The following is a 19,910-nucleotide window of genomic DNA, read 5'->3' on the forward strand; positions in this document are numbered from 1 at the left end:
TCTCTTGCCTCCTGCAGAGGACCAGGTTCAAGTTCCAGCACCACCAGGTGGCTCACAACTATCAATAACTCCAGTTCCAAGGGGATCTGACTTCCCCCACTAACCTTGAGATGAGATCTCTCAGTGACCTGGAATTTGCTAGTAGGCTAGACTGGCAGGCCAACAGTCCCCTGGGATCTGCCTGTCCCTGCCTCCTCCCGGCTGGGATTATATGCCTTTTTACAGGGTTCTGTGGATCCAACTCTGGTCCTTACGCTCACTAGGGATTCATTTTATCTACTAAACCAGCTAACTTCTTGTGGGAATAGCAGTCCGGTTGGATTAGGGCCCCCACCCTTGTGACGTCATTTAATTTTAATTACTTCCTTGTTAGGGCTTTGGCAGCGATGATTCAGACTTTTGAGGGTTAGATCATACCTGGAAGAAAGGCTGGTGGGAGTGTGTGTGTGTCTGCAATTGGCAATTGCATTCATCAAGCATTTGGTCCACGGTACCATTTACAATAACTGACGTAATACAATGTCTAAGTAGGTTACAATCTAAATGTCTGCAGTAGAACGGAATGCAAGGTCCATTTTGAAGCTACATCATCGGAGCGCTCATTTTTACAGGTTATACGTGGTTTAGCTCATCTTCAGAGAAAACAAAATCACAGTGATATTTATCCACGCGGAAGGTATAAAGAACTCACCAGCCTCTAACTTTTTCTTGGCCGCTGGGTGTCCCCCTAGGCGTCTGAAGAGGGAGCATGCGCAGAAGGCCAGGCAGGGAGCATGCGCAGAAGGCCAGGCAACAGCCTGCTCTCCTGTGCTTTTGAGTGGGGCTACCAGTTATTCTCCTTTTGCCTTCCCGTGTATGAAGGAGATACCAGGGCTCCCCAGAGGAGATGAGCTGGAGCCCGTGAACTCTGTAAACCTCGGGATTCGGGAGAGAAAATACATTAATAGTCTAAAGTCAGACCTGTTGGATCCATAGAAGCCCAGAGAAGCTAGTGCTTAAATCTCTGCTTTTTTTTTTTTTTTCTTTTACACCAGCATTAGGGGAAAGTGGTCAGGTTTGTTTTTCTTTGCCCCTCCTCTCCTCCCTGTGAGCTCCTGAGGGAAGATATCACATATCAGAGAGGGCCCTATGTCTGAGAATCCCCTCAGAGGCCTCAATGTATTCCGGGATTTTTATCTTCAGAGTTCAGAAAGATATAAACACGGGGATGGGGGACAGGACAAGACTTTTCTCCTTTCTAGGGAAAAAACGCTGATGGTGGACTGGTGCCTCCGGACACCCTCTGAAGTGACGGGAGACCAGACTGGCAAATGTTCTATCAGACTGGGTCACTCAGGCCTCCTCTCTCCTTACTGCAAAGCCCAGCCAGTTGTGCAACCCTGTTTGTTTTGATGGGATTAAAATCAAAATCCCATCTCCATTTCTAAGTCTCTACTCTGCCTATTGTTTTTCAGAAGGGACAAGAGACTGGCGAGACAGGAATATAATGTGCCGATTCTAGCATTTACAACCAGCGGATCTTGGCTTATTTTTCTGAAGAACAACAAAACTAGATTCCTCCTCCCCTCCCCCCCCCCCCCCCCCCCCGTCATATTCTCTACAACGCTGCTCCCTTCTCCCTGATTCTCTCAGACTCTTTCACTGTTACCAGACAAACTCCTTGGCAGCTTCACCCAACCCAGACTCCCACGTAGAATCTATTATATGCACCTAAAATAAAAAGCAGAGTACCACCTTTAGATACTGACAGAATTCTCTTTCCAGGGGACATCTTAGCCAGGCCCTTGGTAAACCAGTCAGTGAACCAGCTGCAAAACCAGCTGTAGAGCAGGAACAGCTACAAAGTTTCAGGTCTCAAAGACACCTTATCACAGTGACTTTGTTCTGACTATCAAGAGTACAGACTCCCTGGTACAGATTCCCTGGAGGTCTTTGAATCAACCACACTCTTTGAGCTGCATCTAGCACTGCTCCAAGGATAGACCAGAATGGGGAGGCAAGGCTGTGAAAATCTGGGACTGGGTGGAGTGGGCTCTCTGATGCAGATGATGCATCCCCACTGCAAACTCGCCATGTTTATTATATGCAGTAAAACAACAGGGAGGCAGGGTTGTTTTGTGTGCCTGAACAAGGAGACGGAGTTATTGCACACAGATAAACAAGGAAGCAGGGCCATTATATACACTTGAACAAAGAAGCCTGCTTAGCTAATCTTCTTAGTCACGGTCTCTCCTTAGGAAGCAGTCCTCAGATTGTTAACCACCAAGGAGGAGATGTGGACTTTCTCTACACCCTCTAACAACATTCACACCCCCACCAGGAGTGAAGGCTTTGCCATTCCCTGAACCTAGCCTGGGAAAGGCTTTGCCATTTTCCCGTGAGTCTTAGGAACTGGGGTCCTTGATGTAGCCCATGTTAATAAGACCCATTCACTCAAGAATGTATACAAGCTCCAGGTTCCCTCCACTCCCTGCATTGGTTTTGGTTTACTTTTGAAACAGCTGTGGTAGCCCAGGCTGGCCTCGTGTCTCGGCTCTCTGAGCACCAAGTTTGCAGTTGTGTAGTTGATTCAACTTCATTTTTTAAGATTTATTTGGGGTGTGTGTGTGCATGACACATGTATGGGTGCCTGTGGAGTCCCTGGATCTGGAGTTTCAGGGAGTTGCAAGCCACCTGATGTCAGTTCTGGGGGCCCAGCCCATCTTCTAATAGATCATCAAATGCCCCTACACCCACTGGGCCATCTCTCCAGTCTCTAATTCAGCCTCTCTGTTCCGGCCATCCTAGGGATCTATGACAGCAGGTACTTGGTTGGGATGTAGCCACAAAACCCTGTGCTGAAATGAGCCTTTTCTGCTAGTCTACTTTATTATTTGGTTTTCAGAATACGATTGTGTAGACAGCAGGATGATGTCAGTGAGCAGCCAAAGTATAACCTGAGAGGCAGGCCGTGTAGACTGTCACTTGATGCTGAAGCTTGGGAGGGAGTTTTACCCTTGCCAAGAGTTGAATTAGGATTTCCACTTCCTGCTGGCTAAGAGATTTTAATCCAGTCTCTGTATACAAAGTCCGCATGTCCACGATGAATGCACCAGCCCATGGTTACTGATGTTGGTGGGACCTCTTTTAAGAGGTTAAAGTTGTCTTAAAGCCCGAAGGAAGATAGTCTATGGAACTATCAAGTAGGTCACAAATCCAGTGCGTCACCCAGAATTGTGGGATATTTGGTTCATTCCTTTGGAAACATGTTTTTAAAGGCCAGAAACTCCAGATCTCTCATCTTCGTAGTTGAGTTGAATCTAGATCAGACATGGTAGCCACTTAGCCAAGATGGCAGACACATCCAGGAGAACTGGGACCCCACACATCCCAACCCCTGATCTTGGCTTTTTTTCCACATGTCTTTTCATACGCAATAAATGATGATGTTGATTGGACAAGATAAATTTAGCTATGGGGACGTTTTGTATTACTAAACCAGTAAGGTGATAGTCAGTAGTAATGGTGGAAGCTCGACTTCTCTTTACTTTTGGAGTGGTTTAATTCACTGAGTCTCACCATTTTGCTATGACGAATTCATTTAAATTTAAGTCAGTGTTCTGCTCAAAGCCGTATTAACAACTGGGTAATTGTCTCTGGCTTCAGGTCCCATAGCGCAGGTGGCTAACTGGATACACGCAGTCACTCTATCTGGCCCCTAGAAGCTTCAAGACAAACCAAGTGGACTCACCAGCTTCCCATCTATCAGGACATTCCTTTGTGAGTCCTTCTTTTAGATCGCTGATGTTCATTTTACTCTGAAAGTGCTGGGTAGGGAAATTTGAGGTGTGGTTTATATTTATGAAAAGACCCCATTCAGTTGGCCAAACAATAGCAGTCATGGTTACTGTCTATGAAGCTCTGCCCAGTGTTTAGAATAGAATACACATACACACACACACACACACACACACACACACACACACAAAGAGAGGGAGAGAGAGAGGGAAAGACATTAAAAGATAGGATCACTTCAGCTTGGGGAAGGATGGTTTCTGAAAGATGAACTGTGAGAATAAACATTGCTTTTAATTATGCTGTGTAACTGCGGTATTTACACACAAGGGAACAAAAACAGCTTGGGTGATCACCACCTGTTATGAGCACTCTCTGCCTACAGGAAGGGAAGCATCCTTGACAGATGAGCCTTTTCTCTTACCTAGTTCCTCTTACATACGTCTTCTCCGATGTCAGATGCCAGTTCACACATCTCTTCCTCAGGAAAGTCCCTCCAGATTGCTACCAGCAAGTCCCTCCCCTTCTTCCCTGCTTCTGTGACCCCTGTGCCTCATGCACCAGATGCACTTCCTGTGAGGTCACCTGCTCAGATGACAGGCCTGAGTCTAGCTCCCTGCCCTAACTCTAGATCAGCAGAGAATGGAGTATTTATTACCTAAATGACCTTTAAAAGTGGTGTCTTCAGTATTTTCCAGTAGTAAGTTGGCCTGAGGTCTGAGTGACTCTGAAATCCTACAGCGGAAGCAATAGGAAACCAAAGTCCTGAGGCACAGGGTGAAGAATGCAGAGACAGTATCCCAGGCTCTCCAGAGCCAAAAGGTACAAGTATCCTTCTTGTTCCTTACCGTGAACTCCTGCTTTGAGGATAGTCTGTAGTAAACATTTGTATGAAGAAGTAAATATGCGTAGAAGCCTGAGAGGAAATCTCTGGTAACTAAAGAATCACATGGGGGAAAACAGAATTGTTTTTTGTGTTTTCCTGTCATGGTGAGCATCAGCCCAAGGTAAGAACAAATACTACAACTGGGAAAAGAACTTAGTCAATAAAGTGCTTGTTGCACAAGTTTAAAGATCTGAGTTTGGATGTCCAGTATCTGCTGAAAAACCAGCACGTAGCCGTTATAATCCTAACACTGTGAAGATGGAGTCAGGAACAGCCATAGAATTGTCTTGTCAACTGATCTTGCTGAACCATTGAGTTCCAGGTTGAGTAAGAGACCCCCAACTCAAAAAAAAAAAAAAAGGTGGATCTCAACAGAGGGAGATCACCACTCAAAACTCACTTCTGACTCAACACGCTCACCTGCACATGGTGAACATGTATGTATGCATGCACACACATACAGTCACACAGGAACATACACAAAAGGGCCTGAATGAATTACTTTGCAGGTAAAGGCACTTGCTACCGAGCCTTAGAGGATGCGTTCAACCCTGGTACCAAGAAGGTAGAAAGAAAGAATTATCTCCCAAAGGTTTCTATCAGATCTTTACCTATACACTGTGGTACTTGTGTGGCTCCACACACAGACACTTACACACAGTTTGTCAGTATGATAAAACAAACAAACAAAAAAAAGAAAGTAAATAAAGAAAACCACCAACTTAGAACTTCTCCAAGTAGACAGGTAACCTATGCAGGAATTGAGTACGTAGCAGGCTCCAAGCAATAAACTAACCCCTCATGGGGAAGTGTAGGTGGCTATCCAAACCAGGTGAGGACTTATGTTAGAATATCTCAACAGTCCTTTTCTCATACTGACCGGACATAATCAAAGGATTTAGCTTGTCTGTCTTCCAAGAAGGCAAGATTCTTACTCCTTTAGTGCCTGAGATAATACTCAGCCCATAATAACAGCTCAATAAGTACTAGTGAGTACACACATCAGTAGGCAGCAAACAGGAAATACATTTGTGATAATTAAGCGTTTATTTCATTAACTAGACTCAAGCGAGTCCTAAGTTAGAAACACTACCATTTGGCATTAGACCCCAGAGTAAAAAAAAAACCATGGATGATGTTCTAAAGAAACCTGTGAATGCAGACTGCCTTTGACCTTTCAAACCAGAGTCCAGAATCAGTATGTCAACCCAGTAACTACAGGACACTGGACTCCCACCCCTGGCTCACTGGAAGGGTTTAATGGGGACTTCTTTCTTAAAGAAGTAGGTGTGGCTAAGGGAACCTGGCCAGAGATGCTACAGCAGGATGTCTTTGCCTCTGACCCCAGACAACCCACTGGGACCCTAGAAGAACCAGAGAACAGGTAAAGGGAGCCCCAGAGGGGAACTGCTCAGATCCAGTCAGGGCTGAGCATCAGACTCTAGATGCACAAGCAGGTGGAAGACAGGCCCCTGCCCCCTCGCTTCTTGCTTCATACTACTGGTGCTTCTAATTAGCCAGACCTGCCTGGACACCTGACAGAGAGCACAAGGTACCCACCCAGAGACAGAACACCCTGGGAAGCTGGGATGGGAAACATCTGTGTTCAGCACAGAAGGATTGCCATTGTGTGAGTTTATTTTGTCCCTTTTGTATTGTCATGCCCCAAACCATATTCATTAACAAAAAAATGTAGAGATAACATCCAAGGGAGAAATAAAAGAGTTGGCTGCTTCCACCACCTCACCAAAGGCTAATATTTATATGTGGTCTTCCCCCCCCCCACCACCACCACACACACACACACTTCTTTTTATATTTGTGAAGGGTTTGATGGGGTTTTATTTAAAATGAACCACAATAAATTTGACTACACTTGTTTTGGGACCTAATTAAGACCGACCTGTCTCAGAACCGAGAGCTCCTTCCCCCTTCCTTTGTTCTGTTAGTGTAAACAAGTTACTTCATGCGCCCCTGTGGGAACTGGGATTAGGCAACGCTAGGGCTCCCTGAAACTTTCAGCAGGTTTGGCTCTCAGCTTGGATCCCAAGTCATTAACTCGAAGATGAAAGATGAGACGGGTCCGCCGAGTTTATACTCTGTGAGGTTGCGATGGGAAAACATGTGTGAAGGCAGTCTAAAAGAACTGGATTTTACCGTCCAGAGTAAATCAATCAATCTCTCTCTCTCTCTCTCTCTCTCTCTCTCTCTCCCCTCAATATTGCTTGAAGGACAGATTGAGAACATGGGAGAGAATGAACTAGAAAAACAGAGCAAATGTATACAATCACAATCGGTTCTATGCGCAGCACCACACAGCCGATTCCCTGCCATTTGACAATGCGTTTCACTTGTCATTGGATTTGAGGCTTGTCCCATACTGCTCCTTCAAGAGCTTCAAGGAAGGGGGAGTTGGTGTCCGGGAGCAGCCTCCAGTGTGGGCTTTGGTGGCTGCCTCTAAGTGAAGGCCAGAAAGGGGCAAGGCTGTTAAAGGCAGGGGTAGCGGTCCTCAAGCCTTCGCAGCCAGGGGAAGCGGTCCTCAAGCGGTCGGCGCTAACTACACTGCTCCGCCTTCACCGTGGTAACACGTGGGCGATTCCGATTGTGGTCATCACATGCTCCGTCCAATCTGTGGTCCTCACTGCCTTTAGTTTAAAATAAAATCTCACAAAGCCTGGAGCCAAATGCTCTTCCTCCTGAGGGAGTGCTTTTCTGGGGTGTGTGCTGTTTCCGGCCAGGTACACATTTTCCCTGAGTGGGATTGTTCTCATGGTCAAGATCAAATGGACATATGCGCCAACCATCCTGCTCCAGACCTAGAAATTAGTGTCCCCTGAGGTAAATTCATTTGCTCATAGGCCATGCATCGAACTATAACAGCCCTGGGTCGTTTGTAGTTTGGGGGTGCAGGTCTCCCCTTCCCCCACCCCATGATGCCTAGGGGTGATATTTATTAGTAAGGGCAAAGGGCCTGAGTAGGATCCCTGCACTGACTTAAATTTGTTCCAAGCAGCTTGCCTGGGTCGCCCTCAAGCTCATATCCTCACCTCTGCTGTTTTGATAACTGTCTCTGAAGCTACCTCTGTCAATGGGGTTATGCAACAGCTGGAAACAGCTGGCCACAGAGTCTTCCTCTCAGCCCTGTGCACCCCAGGGAGCTGTGGTAGCAAGGAGAGGCAGAAAGCTAGCAAACAGGGGTTGTCTCTTCTGCTGGGACTTGGAATTGGTGGCTCCTCTGAAACTGTACAGATTCTTTTTTTTTTTTTCAATTTGCATTTTGGAAACACAACCATGAGATTTCAGCTGCATACCCAAGCCCCTGCTCAAGATCAAGTACATTGTGTCAGTGTTTGCAGAAGGATAGATTGTACAGAATGCCTCTGGCTCTGAATGGATTTGATGCGTGTTATCTCCTGGGGGTGGGTAGGGAGGAACGTGTCTAAAAGCCAACTGCATTCTCCAGGGATAATTCTCCCATTGTGCTTTTCCCAGTGAGTCCTCCCGAGGTGTCCTTAAAGATGGGACCTGATAGATGATTGAAAGCAAGAAGCTATTTGTAACATATTTGCTTGCTTGCTATCTGAGTACTGCTCGGTTCAGAAATAACCAACTAAGACTTGATTTCAATGCTCTGGAGAATAAAGGCCAATGTCCTAACAAAACGAGAACACGGGGTAGAGCTAAGGCGCGTCTTCAGCCCAGAGACATGAACCAGTCGGGACACCTGCAACAGAGCAAGATATGAGAGTCTGGAGGCAAGTTGGCCACCGCCTTCCCTGCATGGCCGATCACGGTAGGAATACAAGGGAGAAACTAAATCCTCTCTGTCAGTTGGAAGGGTGGGCTGTGAAAACCAGTGTATGAAAGAAGTAGATGCTGTGGATTCGTTTGCTCAGATGGTTGCTTAGTTTTGTTTTCTGAGACAGGGTTTCTCTGCATAGCCAAGGCAATACGGGAACTCGCTCTGTAGACCAGGCTGGCATGGAACTCACAGGCATCCACCTGCCTCTGCCTCCTAAGTGCTGGGATGACAGCAAGTCCTCCAGAAGTATCCTTAAAGATGGTACAGTGGGCAGTTTGGGGGAGGAACTAGGCTTTTCTGCTGATTGGCATGAGTAATTAGTGTGTGTGTGTAGTTCTGTTTCTCTCAGTGGATTTCATTCTCCAGCGCAAACGGAAAAGACTTTCACATTTCTCCAGTAGGCAGATGATTTACATCTACTTTAAACCACCGTATCTTCTACTGAGACTAAATACTCTGTAAATAGGTAGAAACAAAGACAGATGCCTTTGAAATCATTTTGCTCACAGATAGCCCTTTGGAAAGAAAATTGCCAAGTCACCCTTTGTTTGGCCAACTGTGTGGTCAAACACCCATGTAACTATAAGGTAGATGTAACTGGGGATGTTCTCTGGGCTTAGAATGTAGGCAGAGTATCTGCAATGCACAGGGGATTAGTTCCCTACCACTCACCCTCAGGAGAATGTCCGTGTAGCCTTCAAAGGGACTCCGAAGTCGATGTGGGCTGTTAGGGATACACCATTGACTTCCGTGTTCATCACTCTTTTTTCCTGTGATGTATTCAGAAAATGTAAAACATATCTACCTCTGTGCTGAAGGAAAAGTCTGATAGACTAAACACAAATTGGGAATGTGTTGTAAAAGCCTGAGCGTCAGGAAAGGTTTTGTTGGTTTTGTTGGTTGCGTCTTAGAAAATGGGAGATGATGGCAGTATCTAAGACCAAAGAAGGTTCTTCCCTGCAAGGCTCGCCAGCGAATATTCAGCTGCTATGCTTTATATAGAAACCATGGCATATGCTGTTAAATGTCTGCTGCAATTTTCAGCTCCTTCATCTGAAACCATGCAACTTTATAAAGTTATCTGACCCTGGGTGATTTGAGGCTAACTCCTTCCTTGAGTCCCCCTTTTCCTTTCCTGGCATCTCTGGGACGTCCCTGGTCCACGTTTTCGGCACTGTGAGCTGGCTTCAGAATTTGCAGTGTTTCAGTGGGGAGAGCCTTGAAGCCCTGGTGGCCATACTGCATGCATACTTCCTCTCCTTATCCCAAACAACTAAACAAAACCACTATAGTCTCATTGCTAATATCCCAAGGTAGTTCTTAGCAGAAAGGACAGGCTAATTCTTGGCACAGGGGCAATGACCCCATGATTCTTTCCCAGAGGAAACTATAGTTTTCATTCATAGCTGTTACCTATGCCAAGAAAGACTTGAGTTGTTTTTTTTTTAAGTGTGTATGTCCATGCACATGTGTACACTGTCCACATGCGCACATGCACTCCTAGATGAGTTCATACCCATGTGGATAATGATACCCTCTGGGTATCATTTCCCAGGCACTTTCCACCTTTTACTTGAGATAAAGTCTTTTATGGACCTAAAACTTGAGGAACAGAACCCATGTAGGCTAGGGTAGCTTATCGGTGAGGTGCAGGGACCCACCTGTCTCTTCCCATCGTGTTGTCCCTGAGATTGTGTGTGTATGTCCTCACCTCTAGGAACTGAACTCAGTTCTCAAGCTTGCAAGGCAAAGACTTTACTAATAGAGCCATCTCCCTAGCTCAAGACTTAAGTCTCTAGCACAGGCTATACACCCTACTCTGAAAACCTGACTGAAACACTGGGAACTCAGAAACCCACAGATCTCAAAACATTTGGAGTGATGACATAATATCACAAATGGACAATTTCAGATGACAAAAACTTTATCTCCTCCACCAAAGTATGACAAATGTTGTCTAGAATTAATTTCAATTCATATGTATGGGTGTATATACTATGAAAACGGAAACATTGTGTATAAGAATATTTCGAAATCCAGAAATTTCTGAAACCCATCGATCCTGAGCATTCACACAAGGAATAGTCAACTTGTGGTGGGACGGATTCCAAGCTGTGGCAAACTCTAGGAAGGGTTTTGTATTTTGACTGATGCAGGACTTTCTCATCCTGCTGGCTTTCAGAGCACCTGCTGGCCCAAGTTTTCCTTTCTTGCTAGCTTGTGTTCTAGTTCCTCTAGGTATGTCCATGTTGTGTGGTGTTCCTCAGGGTCTCCATCCCTCATTCCAGATGACAACACAGAAAAGTCCTCTCCTCCTGATTGTACCCGTGCTAGAAGAGGATTCGAAAAAGTGACTTTGCAGCAATGCGCCTTTATCCACCAAGGACGACACGTGTGTGTCTAATAGTGTGACTAATCTCACTGGGTTTGGAGGGAAAGTTTGCTGAGCAAGGCCTGCCTCTTCATTTGGTGGCCATGTTCACAAGTGACCTGAGCAGCAAGAACTGGCAAGGATAACAGGGTGCCTTCTTTTCTTGCTATGTGCACAGAAGGCGGTGGCAAGATAGCCATTTCCTTCCAAGAGCTGTTACCAGTCTGGCTAACTGGTATGTGGAGTGGGAGCTGGGAGTTGGGAGCTGGAAGGTAAAGCCTTTGTAGAGTCTGAGTGGAGCACGGCTGGGCTGTAAGAAAATGGGACCCAGGGGTGAAAGGTGAGAGGTGAAAGGCCCCTGGCTCTCTAACTTTAAGATGTGACTTTTCCCTCTCTCTTGTCCTCTCTGCTGTTATCCATACTCTGGCCCTATCTGCTATGAATTTGTTCATTTTGCAAAAATTGTAGTACTGGGATAAATAGAAACACACAAAGTGTGTGTGTGTGTGTCCTGGTCTGAAGTAAAAAAATTAATAATTTAAAAATTCAGATTCAAAATACTTACCCTTCTGTCATTCGTAAGTGTCATACAGTTGGTTTCAGCTACTTGCAAGCTATTTACATGAGAGGTCTTTGTACAAGCTAATGCTCTTCAGAAAACAGGAGTTGTCGATAGCCCAGCTCATGACTGTCCCACAGGAGTGACCTGGCCTGTACTTTGACTTCAGCTCTCTGTTCTGGGGCTGTCACTTGTCCAGTGGGTAAATGTAGCAAACTGCTCACTGGCCACATACAAGGCAGCTAGGCTGCAACGTTTTCCTTGTAACTCATCCATCAGATCTTAGAAATATTAAAAACAGCAACACGTTTGGGAACGGGAAGATCCACGGGCAGAAACATTTTATTGGAAGATGGAGGCCATTAATCTGATAGCCAAGTCTACACACAGACTACACAGGAGCCAACAGACACCTCTGGATATTTGCATCTGTCCAGGAGTTTAAAATCTACAGTAAGGGGAGATTGCCTGCCTCCCTCCATTGTGGATGGGAGAGAAGACAGAAAATGATTAAATAAAAGGCTAGGCAGAGCTTACTCTGAGTGTAATAAGTAGCTGTTTAACCAGGAGAAACCACAGTGAAGGTGCCTGTGGAGACTTAGGAAGATGGAGGGCATTTGACAAAGTGGAAAGGAGAGTTTATCTGGGCTCTGGTGTGGATTCACAAACACTGATGAGAACAAAGAGACCACTATGATGGTGACAAAAGGAAAAGTAAGGCTGTCTCTACAGGCTGGGCTGGGGGGAGGGGCCTTCCTCTCACCCTAGCATCCTGGTCTCCTAGGTCTCCTAGCATCCTGGCTTCGTGGTATCCATTGCTCTGGTAGATGACAGAGAACAAACCTTCCCCAGTGTCTCTCCTCCAAACGTGCTTTGCTGTCTGAGTCTGTGAGAGGGGAAGCCGAGTGCTCACAGACCCATTCGGAGGAAACGGGCATTAACACAAATTAGCCTATTATGTCATTAGCTCCAAATCACCTAATAGGCATGATAGAAATTGCTGTATTAAAGATGATCTGCGAATGCTGGGTTGTTTTTTTTTTTTTTCATAACCACAGCTGAAGGCTTTCAGTGGAATGTGTACTGAAAAGCATCTGATGGTATTAGATCATTAAGTGTAAGATGATCGAGATCCAGTCTTGGGTATAAATATATAAATATAAACTGGCATTGAAACTTCAGCTCAAGATAGTCGTAGCACTTTATTTGACTTTATTGTTTGTGTGTGTGCATGCACGCGCGTGTGTGTGTGTGTGTGTGTGTGTGTATGTGTGTGTGTATGTGAGAGAGAGAGAGAGAGAGAGATGTGACATTTTTAAAGACAAGTGACCTTAGGAAAATTTAAAATCCCAAATGAGTCCAATTTACTGAAATGTGTGAATTAAATTATTCTGTATTTATACATATAATGGAATTTAACTGTTTTTCAAAAAAAAAAAAAAGAACCCTGCACATTTTGATTTTTAGGCATTTGTCTACGGGCAGAACTTTTAAAACTCTGGTTTAAAGTCCAGGGCAAATGTATTCCCACCTAACTCTGCTACCTGAGATGTGCAAGGTGCTAACCGGTAGACTAAGGTTACCCAGGGCACCCTGAACCAGGTGCTAGTCAACCCTGAACACCCCTTTAAAAGTTCTGTTAAAGTTGCGTGATTCACTTTCAAACACGCTTGTAAATCAGGAAATGAACTTGAAAATATCTGACCGCCAGGACTCCGCTCATTTTAATGTGAGGCTTGTGGAGAACCCTGGCTAGAGCCAGAAGGTAAAAGGCAGAGGGAGGCGCGTTCAGGCGTTCAGGCTGTGGGCAGCATTTGACTGCACAAAAGAATGGAAGCCGTAGGGTGTCTCTGAGAGAAGGGTTCGGTTTGCGACTGACCCACAGTGGGTGTCTATTGTCCTATTTCTCAATTGAATGATGTCATGTTTCATTTAAGGCTCTCTGAGATGCTGAAGTCTGTGGTCTATGCACCAGGGGGGGGGAAAGGCAGCCAGAAAGTTGCAAATCAGGTTTTTTGTAAAGCCTTTGTGTGTTGGGTTTGAAAGATAAAAGCTGACTCATGCAATATTTCAGCACAAGACTCTGCACAGACTAGTAAGGGCTTCTTGTCTTACCTGACTGCGCGCCCAGTGCGGCCACTGCACCAGCTGAAGACAGACATGTCCAGCCTCCGTGGAAGGCAGGTAGGTGCTGGTGGAGGTGATTGCAGGGAACCGACACCAGTCCTTCCCTCTGTGAGCAGCTAGAGCAGCGGAAGCCTCAGAAACGGGAGAAACCCTTACGGGGAGGGGGAGTCTTTCTTTACAACACTGTAAGGACGGAAGCTCAGGTATGCAGCACATGTGTCCCGGGGCGGACGCCACGCATGCCCTGAAGTTTTCTGACAATGGAATTCATCCAGATTATCCGTATCCCACCTCCTTGCATCTGAACTGAAGTCTGTATGAAATTGTTTTTGCTTGTTTGGGCTTAGTTCGGCTTTGATCTCCCCTTAAAGTTTGTTTGAAATAACTGGAGACTCATGTTCTCAACTCCAGAGAGAAACTTCCAAGCGCGCATTGAATGCTCCACACTTTAATATCCTTTCTTACTGAGGTCTGGCCAGCCGAGCTGGAGGGGGACAAGGGATGCTTGCAGGCTTTAAGCTCTGCAGCTGGAGCAATGCAGCTTAGCCTGAGGCGGGCGCATGGCAACCAAAGTGAACTGTGGAAATGAGGTTTGCGTTTGAGGGTTCCCTTGGTAGAAAATACTTTTATTAAAAGAAATGACTGGGATGGAGAGGCAGCCGGGCTTGTGTTCAATGTTATTATCAACTGGAATTAAATTTATACTGTCCTACTAATTTTCTCAACTTTGTGACGCCGACATTTTTAATGTGTATAGATTTTACTCTATCATATTTTGTATATGAAAATCAAATTATTTTAGTTTAAAACGTTTATACATTTGATACAGATGGGGGAGGGGGCTGTGGTTTTAATTCCCTTAAGTAACTTGGGCAGATTTTGAAAGCTATTTGAAAGGTTATTAAAGAAAAAAGATAGTTTTAGATAAACAGCCAAAGAAAATAACCCATTTCTACTTGGGAAAAGTCGTGTTAGTGTTTTACAATAGATCCTTTTTGTGGCAGTACATTTGTATCTAAAATTTAAATGTCAGGTCCTGTTGTTCGTATTTATAAAACCATTCCTCCTTCCTCAGCCATGTATTTTGAATACACAGCTTCTTCTACCTTTAAGGACCTAACATGCGATCCTTTTACACTGTGCCTGTCTGGAGGGTTTCTTTACTCTGACCCCTATTGTTGGGCATTCAATTCCCCTTCCTCCTTTTCCGTGAAGAAAGTGTTTAATGTACTTTGGGAAGGGATTTATTTGCCAAGTACTATTGTCAATCCCTTGGAATTCTGTCCCTCCTCCTCCTCCTCCTTTAAGAAAATGTTATTTTTGCTTTGTGCCTTCTTCCAAACAGCAGAGATGTGGGAACAGAAGCGTGTCCCATACAGATGAGGCTGACACTTGGTCACTTACTGTTTGAGTCCAGGAGTTTCATGCTAACAGGAAAGCACTGTTCAAAGTGAAACTGGAACTGGTTATTTTTCAATGGAAATTAAAAATAGGGGTTGGCGGTTTTGTTTTGTTTCACACGGCAAAGTCAGTGCTAAACTTTCCTGGCTAAAACCTGACATCAGTACCATATAGGACACGGCTAGCACGGAGTTGGTACTTGTGCCTGAATGCAGTTAGGAATGGACAATGTGGGCATCAGCTAGTGACCTTCTGGTTACTTCAGGGTTGGAGTCACATTGGGGAGGTTGTATGGGGCCTGGGAAGGACACTGAACCAGGGCAAACACACACATGCTCTGACAGGAAGAAAATTCATGCATGATTTAATTTCTGCTTTACTGTTTGATTTCTATCTGTACATATAGTAGGGATAGATTCATACATATATAAAAATGTACATGTACACACACGTACATACCACACATGCCAAACACACACACATATACACATACATACACATATACGAACATACACATATATGAACATACACATATATGAACATACACATATACCACACATACCATGCATACCACAAATACCAAACACACACACATACACATGTATACACACCACATATCATACACATATCATACACACATGTACACCTATATTGCATATATACCACATAGACACATGTGCACATACACACAATATATATATAAGCTTTTGGGGTACAAATGCCAAGTGCTTTAGACAGGTAGCTAAGACTGTGTTCTTTATTTTCTCATCTCCAAATTTCTTTTTGCCCTAACAGTTTATGAATCCTGTGACAGACTAGAAATCAAACTATAATCTCTGTTTCATGATCCAACTATGATCCTCTCTGATGTTGATTTAGTTCTTCTTTTCTCTTTATGAAATCTTTTAAACATGATGGAATACATAAACTTAAAGGGTTTTGTGGAGGAAGGTGATAGGTAATTTTGATGTATAGTTTTTATTACAGAAGGTGAATCTACTTAGGTAATCTCTTGCTGTAAACCAAATCACTCCCAAGCCTCAGGAATTAGAAACAGCAATAATCATTTAGAACCTCTCAGGGTTCCTATGAGCTGGGAACTCAGGAGACACTTTGCCAAGTGCTTTTTCTGACTTGGGTTCTGTGAGGTTGCATGGGCTGAAGGCTTCTTCTTATTTGCTACAGTAGCTGGGGCTAGACCAGCGAAGGCTTCCCAACACCCCTGGACTTCCCAGTGTGTCTCACTGTTTGCTGCCCCCAGGAAGTGAGCTTCTTCGTATAGTGATTCGGAGGTTCCAGCTCCCTTCCTGTTCACCATGGTGGAGGCTCTAGAGTTATTGTGCTGGCAGGGGTCACGTCCCTTCTTACATCCAGAGTCCCGCAACCGCAGGACCCTTACAGATGCTTCTCCCCCACACTGCCTACAAGGCTACCAAAAATGAGCCCAGCCATGACCTCTGTGTGGATAAAACTGGCTTATTTCACAGTAGCGATGGTCAAAATATCTACCTGTGGTGCCCACGAGTTCTCTAAACCCGTCTACTATTAGCTCTTGATTTGGAATGTGGGAAGAGAAGGAAGCTCTAGGAAGGAAAGCAGAGTGGTATGCACGTGTTAATCTTTCACTCAAAGCAGAATAAAAAGGTATCTGGAGGAGATTCCAACTGGTTCAGTTTGTCACGGAGAATTGGCCACTCTATTGTGTGCAGCCATTTTCTCTCCCTCTCTATCTCCTTGCTCCTAACAATATTTTACATGTGTGAATCATGTAATAAAGACAGGGTTTTGTGCATCGTTCCAAATTCACTGTTACTTGAACAGCAATGGAGAAGCAGAGAAATTTAAACCTTTTAATCATTATAATTTTCAGTTATGTGTCTGTGTAAGGTTATACGCACGTGGATGTAGATGCCTACAGCGGCCAGAAGAGGGAGTCAGATCCCCTGGAGCTGAAGCTACACGCTGTAGAAATGTTTAATCCCGATTCGGGGTTTCTTTTCGGTCTTTGGTCATTCAGTTCCTGGATTTAAAAAAAAAAAAAAAGCACAACTTTTATTATTTACAATAAGCCTTAAACAGCACAAGAGTTAGGCAGATATCTACCCTCTATGCTATTACAATCTATTTTCTATCAATAACCCTGAGTTATTACTGTTTCATCTGGGCTACTCTTGACTCCAATTGGTCAGTCCTCAGGGCCACGTTTTCATGACTCACTAACCCATGGCGGCTTCCTCTTCTTCCTCTCCCTCTCCTTTCCCCCCTCCCTCACTCCCTCCATCCCTCTCTCCCTCTCCCTCTCCTTCCCCCCCACCTCTCCCCCCCATCTCTTCCCCTCCAACCCCATAAGCCCAGAAATCCTCAACCCCCTGTGTCTCTTCTGCCCAACTATTGGCTATTGGCATCTTTATTTACCAATCAGAAATAACCTGGGGGCAAGGACACACGGCATCTCTTGGGCCCACATTTGGACTCTCACCTCTCTGGAACAACCAGGTCTTGGGGGCCCACACTTAGCATTACAATACACAGCAAACAAACCTTGCAGTTACAGGTGGTTGTGAGCTATCCAATGTGGGTACAGGGATGGGATGGGGGTGGGAGGGGGAACTACTCAGGTCTTCTGCAAGAGCAGTACAGTACTTTTAACCACTGAGCCTCTTCTCCAGCCCCTAAATCTTACAGATTAATGTGATTATCTAGATGACTTAGACATAAGCATTTGTAAAAATACACGCAGGCATACACACATAGGATTTAAAATTTGCTAGTAGTGACATTTACAAAGGTAAACCAACACTGGCAAATTTTTAATAAGATATTAAAAGTATCTCACAATTCTAAAATACCATTTCTGCATATCATCAAAATTATCAATGAGGAATCTGATAATTTTGTTTCATACCTACGTTTAAACCCAGCACGTATTCTATACATTGGTGCTCACCTCAATTCTGCTCTATCCCATCTCCAGTGCTCAGTGGACTCACAGAGCGAGTGGCTATGTTGAGCAGAATAATTTTATAAATATTAATCACTGGAGATTTGCATTAGAAAGAAGAGCGCAGACAATAGAGATTGCCGATTATTTTGAAGGAGGTGAGAGCGAGACGGTTGTTACGAGGCATGTTGCCTTAAATGAGAAGACTGTAATTACCTTCGGAGTTATGAGTCAACATAAAAAATGCTGCTCATTAACAAGTACAGCCTCAAATCACATGCTGTTATTTGGCCTGATTTTAAATGTCTGATTTCTGTCTTTGGAAGATGTTTAGCCAAGCAAACCAGCTGAATGCCGCAGATATCTGCAGGAGTCTGTTGTCTAAGGTATCTAACTGCAATTGCAGAATAGGCTGGTCCCAAGCATTTCAGTGGTCTGGTTTAGGAGCATCCCTAAACTAGGACCCACTCATGTCTCCTTTTAAGAGTGACCCAGAAGGAGATACCTGCTAACCTCATTGTCACATTCCAATTTTAAATATCTCAAAGGCGCTCCCATCATAGTGACACAACTTAGACTCCAGAACCAACTTTATCTCCTTTGATCTCTCCGGGTGATAGTCAATAGAGAAAGACAATGGTAAGAAAGAAAGGGGTCTCTCTGTTGTATCCACCATCCTGTTAACATTGTGATGAGTGTCATATGACGATGTTAAAGAATGATTTCAGGACCAGGGAGAAGAATGACATTTGCCTGGTTAGGAAGTGGGGACTGCCCCTGGAAATCACCCTGTCTCATCTATAGGGGTCAGTCGTTTGACTTAGAACTTCCCAGATGTCCTGGCCTTTGGTATTGAGCATATCCAACTTATGTGGACCCAAAGCATAGCCTCAAGGCATTGGACCTTTAGGACCCCAGAGAATAGTCATTGCCTCTCATTATCAGGGTCACAATTATGGTGGATACCACTGAATGAAATCTGACTGCATAGACATTTAATAAGTATAGGAGTGTGTGAGTGTGTGTATGTGTCTGTCTGTCTGTCTGTGTGTTTAACCACATATATGCGCCTGCATGTGTGTGTTTGTATGTGAATATGTATGTGAATGTGTGTGTTTTTGTGTGTGTTTAAATACATGTATTGTGTAAATATGCGTGTGTATGTGTGTGACCGTGTTTTGCGTATTTGAGTGTATGTGTGTATACCTGTATGTGCAGGTTTGAGTGTATGTATGTGAATGTGTGTGTGAGTGTGTACTCTGTGTGTGTGTGTATTTGAGTGTATGTGTGTATACCTGTATGTGCAGGTTTGAGTGTATGTATGTGAATGTGTGTGTGAGTGTGTACTCTGTGTGTGTGTGTGTGTACTCTGTGTGTGTGTGTGTGTGTGTGTGCATGTCTGCCTGTATAGGCCTGACTAGGTGGCCTGCAAGCTTGCAGAGAGCCTTCTGTCTCTACCTTCCATCTCACTCCAGGACCTTCAGTGTTACGGACACACACTACTGTGTCACGCCTCAGGTGGGTTCAGAGATTTGAACTCAGATGCTCACACTGGCACAGCCACTGTTTCTACCCACGAAGCTGCCTCCCTGGCCTGTCACAGTCTAGGTTTTCATACCGGCAGCTCGGAACTTTGGCAAGTGCACTCTGCAGCAAGCATGTCTGAATGCATGGCCACTGCTTGGATCTTCGCCACACTCAAGTTGGATCAAGCTTTTTAGGTCAAGTGCATCTTAACTACAAACTAGTCCATGTTTTATGGGCTATAAAGTTGTTACGGAGCAAACAGAAAGCATATTTCAGCAGCTTTGAAACTTCACAGCAAGCTCATATAGCACGCTGGCGGCCATGCTGGGTGTGTTCGTTTCCTGTGTGTTCCTTATCGTTCTGTGTGGTCAACAAAAGTGAGGGTCATATTCCCAATTTTAACATTTGTTTTCATAAGTTGGCACTGATATCTTCTGTGCATATAGTCTAGGAAAAAGATAGGGATCTGAAGGGCTTACATTCTAAAAAGATTTACACCAGCTGTTTGATCTTTATTATAAA

General features: G+C 44.6%; 1 protein-coding gene across 2 annotated transcripts in view; it reads left to right on the plus strand.

The window, feature by feature from the left end:
• Plekhg1 (pleckstrin homology and RhoGEF domain containing G1) overlaps positions 1 to 19,910 on the plus strand; it is a 216,991-nt gene that overhangs the window by 117,462 nt on the left and 79,619 nt on the right. The window contains exon 1 of one of the 2 annotated variants that reach the window (XM_052169640.1): positions 13,525 to 13,576. The exons of the other annotated variant lie outside the window; for it this stretch is intronic. The gene's annotated coding sequence lies outside the window, so the exon portion shown is untranslated. Of the gene's footprint in view, positions 1 to 13,524; positions 13,577 to 19,910 lie in introns of those variants that run through there. 2 annotated transcript variants of the gene reach the window in all.

The sequence above is a fragment of the Apodemus sylvaticus genome, chromosome 23, assembly GCF_947179515.1.
Source record: "Apodemus sylvaticus chromosome 23, mApoSyl1.1, whole genome shotgun sequence".
NCBI lineage: Eukaryota > Metazoa > Chordata > Mammalia > Rodentia > Muridae > Apodemus > Apodemus sylvaticus.